Here is a 6,000-nt window from a genome sequence, read left to right as displayed (position 1 = left end):
AGCCAAATCCAGATAAGACGAATGTAATAATGACTGTTAGACTTGGTGAGATAGGAAAGGAGGGATAAGGATGGCTATGGCACAAGGACCTCCATTGGTGGCGGTCTTCAGCCTCCTCTGGATCTATGGGTAGCAGCCCTGGGACTCTCCTATCACCTCATTTCCCCCAACCCAAGCACGTGCATTAGATAGGTGTCCAGGATTCTGACATTGGTATAGCACAGCTCTAAGCAAAAAACTTAATATGGAATGAAGGCTTATGCTGTTCTGTTTTACAAACATAAGCCATCTTGGATGCCCTTATTATAGCCCAAAGTTGGGTTGTAATACTTTTTCAAAACAAGCCAACATTGTGTCCAAACTCAATATTTAGTGGATATCAAATATCTATTTATTGTGGCCCGGTCTTGCTTTTTTTTTTAGCTCTTTATTAAAAAAAAGGAAGTACTGGTACAATGTTGTTATGAGATTTCTGCAAATGTGACACTGATGATGATAAAAGTTCAGTGCAAATAACAATATGGGATGTTTCTTTCTATAGCTGTGTGCCAACCCAACCCATAAGATGTTTTCCTTCCATCTATCCTTTGCTATGCAATGGACTGTCTACACCTAGATGTCTGTGTGGAGTATGTATTTTGGTTCCCAGGCAGAAAGCAGAGAGTCGGAGCATTTCTGTTTCTTCCAGTAGGAACTTCAGTAAGGCTTCATCAAAATGAACCACATCAAGCCTCTGCTAACTTCTTCATCAGCATTGCAACAAGAGCCTCCTCAATTACTGTTGATAGTAAATTCTTTTGGAACGTCCTTGAAGAAAAAGGAAGGGGTCTCCACAGCTTGTAGCTTTGTTTACCAATCTTCTATACTGGGGATGAGAAACTTGTGGTCCTCCAAATGTTCTTGGACCACAATTCCCATCAGCCCCCAGCCATCATGGACAATTCTCAGAGATGATGGGAGTTGTAGTTCAACAATTTCCGAAGGCCCTCTCTAGGTTCCCCAACCCTACTCTAAACCTTCATATACTGTATCTGTGTGTTGGGTATGCCTAGTGTGACAGATAAATGAAAGGGCTCATTCAATAATTAATTTCCAGTCTAATCTCTCATACAAAATCTATACATTTATGTTACTAAAACATGGCTCTGATACATGCATCCAAATATTATGATATAATTGAAATGTATTGGATTCAAATGTGTCTTCATTTAACCGAGATGATCATTAAACAGCTAATCAAATCTCCTCAGCAAACACCTATACTAACTTGATTGATGAGTTAAAACAGATATATAATGGGGTAATAAAACCTGAGTGAGGTGACAGCCCTATTAAAAGTCCACTTAATGAAATGTTACAATAGATTTTGCAGGAAAGGTAGACGTGAGACACTGTTGTAGCCACTTGCTATTCTGCAGTGACATCAGATTTGCTTCTAATAAAATTAGAATGTAAACCTGTCTGGCATCTAAAAGTGCCTGGAGCTTGTTGATTTGATGAGACAGGGGGCTGTTTAATGGCTGGATGATCAGAACATTTTTGTAAAAGGACAGGTAAAATTTGCCAGGAGAAAGTTCACTTGTTATAAACGGTTTTTTGTGTTTTTTTTTTTTTGAGTGGCAAATGGCAGCTGTGCATGACAAAATATTCTATCAAGTTGTATAAAAGAAAAGCCACACTGTGGCGATCATACAGGGTCCCCGGACGTTTGATGATCTGTTGATCCTTGTGCCACCACTGTGATTGCTTTCTTCACTGCCATCAACCCGTTTCTCTCGGGTACACACGGAGTCCAGACAGTTGTTAACATTAACAAATAATCAAGTTTATTTATAGGCATGAACAAGCTTATGGTTTCAGTTAATTTTTCTTGTCAGTTTCTTAATCTTAGTTCCTTTACTGACCTATACATTCTTAACCACTTTAAAACTGATTATCCCAACTATCTATCTGACTCCACCTAACAATTCCTCTCACTCTCTCACAGCACAACTCGACCAACCCACAGACTATTCTCCCTCTTCCTTCTCCAACTCCCAACTCTCAACTGACTTCCACACAACACCAATTCTCACTCTAACTCCTCCTATCTGTTTCTCTCTGGCCAATCACATCACACTCATTTAACCCTTTCCTTATGACCTACTTAGGAGGCAAACGCCACACACACAAGTTCACCTGAAGGTGAGCAAGTGAAATAGGCAGGGCAGGATGTATTTGGGACCAGGGGGTGCTATCCTGCAAACAAGACTGGAAAGCACCTTTAATTTAACAGGAATCTGGCTGATGTAGTTTCAGCAACACAAAATTCATATTCCCAATAATTTTGGGAGTGAAAGCTGTAGTTTAGGAGATCAAAATACACCCTGAAAACCATCTGATTTGTTCCTTTTTACTATTTGCTGTCATTATTTCACCTCATTCCAGCTGCTTAGTACTTAGGAATGCAGCAGTCCCAGAAAGCGTGAAGTGAGTTCCCGTTCACTTTCTGTAGGCGTTTGCTGTTCTGCTGTGTTCCTACCCAGCCGTGTAGCCGATCCCAGAGAATTTGATCCAAGGACCTATAATCTGCTAGGTGCTTACATCAAGCTCCACTTTTCTGATTGGATTGGCTGCCTACGAAGTTTCCCCACAGGGAAACTGAGTAGCAGGATGATAATAGTTGATTGGCAGCTCAATGGCAGTGAAAGCAAGCCTCCTTGCCAAAACACGAATGGTAGTGCACTTTTAGGCATCTGTTTGTGCTCTGACAGTCACATCTCCACCTGCCTCTTACCTGATATCACATTACCTCAGTTGTGGGCAGGTGGGCAGCGTTTTCACAAAACTGGGACCTGTACCAAGCCTAATTAGATTCATGGGATGGAATTTTTACTGTTTAGTATTAGATTGTAATGGATTATTGACTTTGCTTTATTTGATAGAAGTTGTTTGTTTTAAAGTTATTGTGACTTTTATATTGGATCAGATTGTTACTATTAATGTCTGATGTTTTATTATGTTTTTATATGTGTTGAAAGCTGTCCAGAGTGGCTGGGGCAGAGTATTGTTGATGTTGTTAGTTTGTTGTTCCCCACCTCACTGCTAATTAGATATTGTGATACCAGACATAAACTGAGTAATGGTGGGATTACTTGGAAAGTGATTTTTCTGTGTGGGGAAAATGTAAGAAGTGAACTGGGCTTAGAAAACATTCTGTAGGATTAACTCCCTCTGAACAGCCATACAGGAAACTGTCAGTGAACAGGAACTATAGTGCAGCACCTCTGAGAGTCAGGGGACATTCACCAATTGCAGCACAGGACAGAGATCCCTGCTTGGAATAAGACGCTTCTAGTCACACAGAAACTTGAGAACCTTCTAGGTACAATGTTCTGAAGAACATTTAAATAATTAAGGACATGGTGATCGAGCAGCTATTTTTGCAGGCACCCTTTTTTCTTTCTTTTGCTCTTTGTGGAATATATGGGAGATTGTGACGCCTTGCCCTTTCCTCAGATGTCTGTAAAACATCTGATTGATGACTCATTTGCAAAGCCATGCTGTGGAGCCATTTTCCATTTCTATTATGAGCACTTTAGCGTGTAATCACTTGCTCCTAAAATATGACAGAATTAAGTAGTTGGGTTGAACCCATTATTTAGTCTCCCTCAGATCTTAGTCATGGTGGCAGGAGACACGCTGGCCATTTTCGTTTCACACGGCATTGACTTAATGGAGTGCAACAGACATTTAGACTTGAAACTGATACTGCTGCTCATGTACAAGCTGTGTATGTGATGCTACAGAAGGTCAGAGCTACATTTGAACTTCCAAATCCCAGATGAATCGATGAGATCTCTGAATACACATGATCAGGAATAGGATGGACCTCATACACACACTATACCCTGAAAGCACATTCAAAGCACATTTTCTTGTGCTTTCCACTGTACTCCCTCTTTTCTTCCTCCTCCTTTTTCCTATAAATACAAACAAAAATGTGCAGTTGAAGGCCAAGGCCACATCTAACCAGACCCTTTCCAGGCCTTTTAACTATCTGAGTCATCTCTACTGCTTTTATCTTCCATTGCAGCTTTATCATGCATTTGGCTTTGTAGTTTGTTTTATAAAGTAGTCCTGAAAATGTTTTTCTTGAAGGCAGGACAGGCATCCTTAATCAAATAAAACTTACAGCTGTTAATGTTGTTTCTGAAGCAACTGAGCTTGGGCTTACATCGACAGCTAGGACAGTTGTTAAAGTTGAAAACAGATGCACCTCATTTGGCTCCAATACTCATATGTATGAACTGTGTTGTTCTGAAGTAATTTCTGACTGCCTTATATATGTTATTTATCTTATATTTGTAGATAGCCTTAAAAGAATCTGAGATTATTGCAATAATATTCTAACCTATCATATCAAAAATATTCTAACCTATCATATCAAAAATATTATAACCTATCATATCATAAAAAGCAGAGACATCGCCTTGTCAACAAAGGTCCGTATAGTTAAAGCTATGGTTTTCCCAGTAGTAATGTATGGAAGTGAGAGCTGGACCATAAAGGCTGATTGCCGAAGAATTGATGCTTTTGAATTATGGTGCTGGAGGAGATTCTTGAGAGTCCCATGGACTGCAAGAATATCAAACCTCTCCATTCTTAAGGAAATCAGCCCTGAGTGCTCACTGGAAGGACAGATCCTGAAGCTGAGACTCCAATACTTTGGCTACCTCATGAGATGAGAAGACTCCCTGGAAAAGACCCTGATGTTGGGAAAGATGGAGGGCACAAGGAGAAGGGGACAACAGAGGACGAGATGGTTGGATAGTGTTCCCGACGCTACCAGCATGAGTTTGACCTAACTACGGGAGGCAGTGGAAGATAGGAGTGCCTGGCGTGCTCTGGTCCATGGGATCACAAAGAGTCGAACACAACTAAATGACTAAACAACAACATCATATCAATTCCCCATGAGAACTTCTTTACTGGATTTAGTGAATACATCTAGTTTCTCCTAATATTACAATCCTATGCAGAAGTTTCATTGAGTCTAATAGGACTTGCTCCCAGGTAAGTGCATATAGGATCACAGCCTCAGTCTTAGCTGCAATCCTGCATGTATGCCACATTGACATCATTATGAATTACTTCTGAGTAGACATGCATAGGATTACTTTGTTAGCCTTCCACTGATGTGAATCCAACCACTGCTTAGACACCCCGATATTTCCAGTACCAAAAATCGGAATGCAACAGCAAATTTTGTGAGAGGTTAGTTTCTTCTCAAATGCTATTGTGAGTCACTATCTAATACCATGAAACAAGCACTTTATTACCATATGGCATGTGCACTGTGCTATAGAGTTATATCAGTTCTCCACAAGTCTCCAGAATGACTCACCCTGCAGTCCTGATAAGAGCTTGTTCTGGGCTGACACAGCAGAAAGGCAGAGCCGTCTGAAACATGAGCTTGGTGCAAGGTAAATCCAGATACATGATGGCTACAGAAATATTACATCAATTAAAATTCCTCCCACTTCATTGCTGTTTTCCCAGGTGGGGAACCTGCAGATCAGGTTCTTAATACAGCTATGTAGCTCTTAGAAGAAAACATTATCCCTGATGTGGTGCCTTTGTTTCATTACTAGGATAACATCAAAGGTAATGTGTTCTTCTATACGTAGGAGCTATAAGTGTGTGTTCTACACCTGGAAGAGCAAGGCAGAGGAATGCAGATGTTTAATCCAAGTGAATACTTGTGAAATTTAGGCTGCAATCCTCAATCCACTTACCTAGGAGTCTGGGAATAAGCTCTTCTGAATTTAGTGGGACTTACTTCTGAGTAGACATGTAGGGCTGCACTGTTAGGCATAAAAAGCACATGGTGAACCATTTTATCTTGCATTTATTAGCTTCCTAGTGATTAAAAAACAAACAAAGCTTATAAAATAAACTGCATTTTTAAATACATTTTGATAATTCCAGATTTTTCTTAATATATATTTATTCAGAAAC

The sequence above is a fragment of the Podarcis cretensis genome (genome assembly GCF_951804945.1).
Source record: "Podarcis cretensis genome assembly, chromosome: 7".
Taxonomy (NCBI): Eukaryota; Metazoa; Chordata; class Lepidosauria; order Squamata; family Lacertidae; genus Podarcis; species Podarcis cretensis.
The sequence above is the reverse complement of the archived record's forward strand: the minus strand, read 5'-3'. Positions refer to the sequence as shown.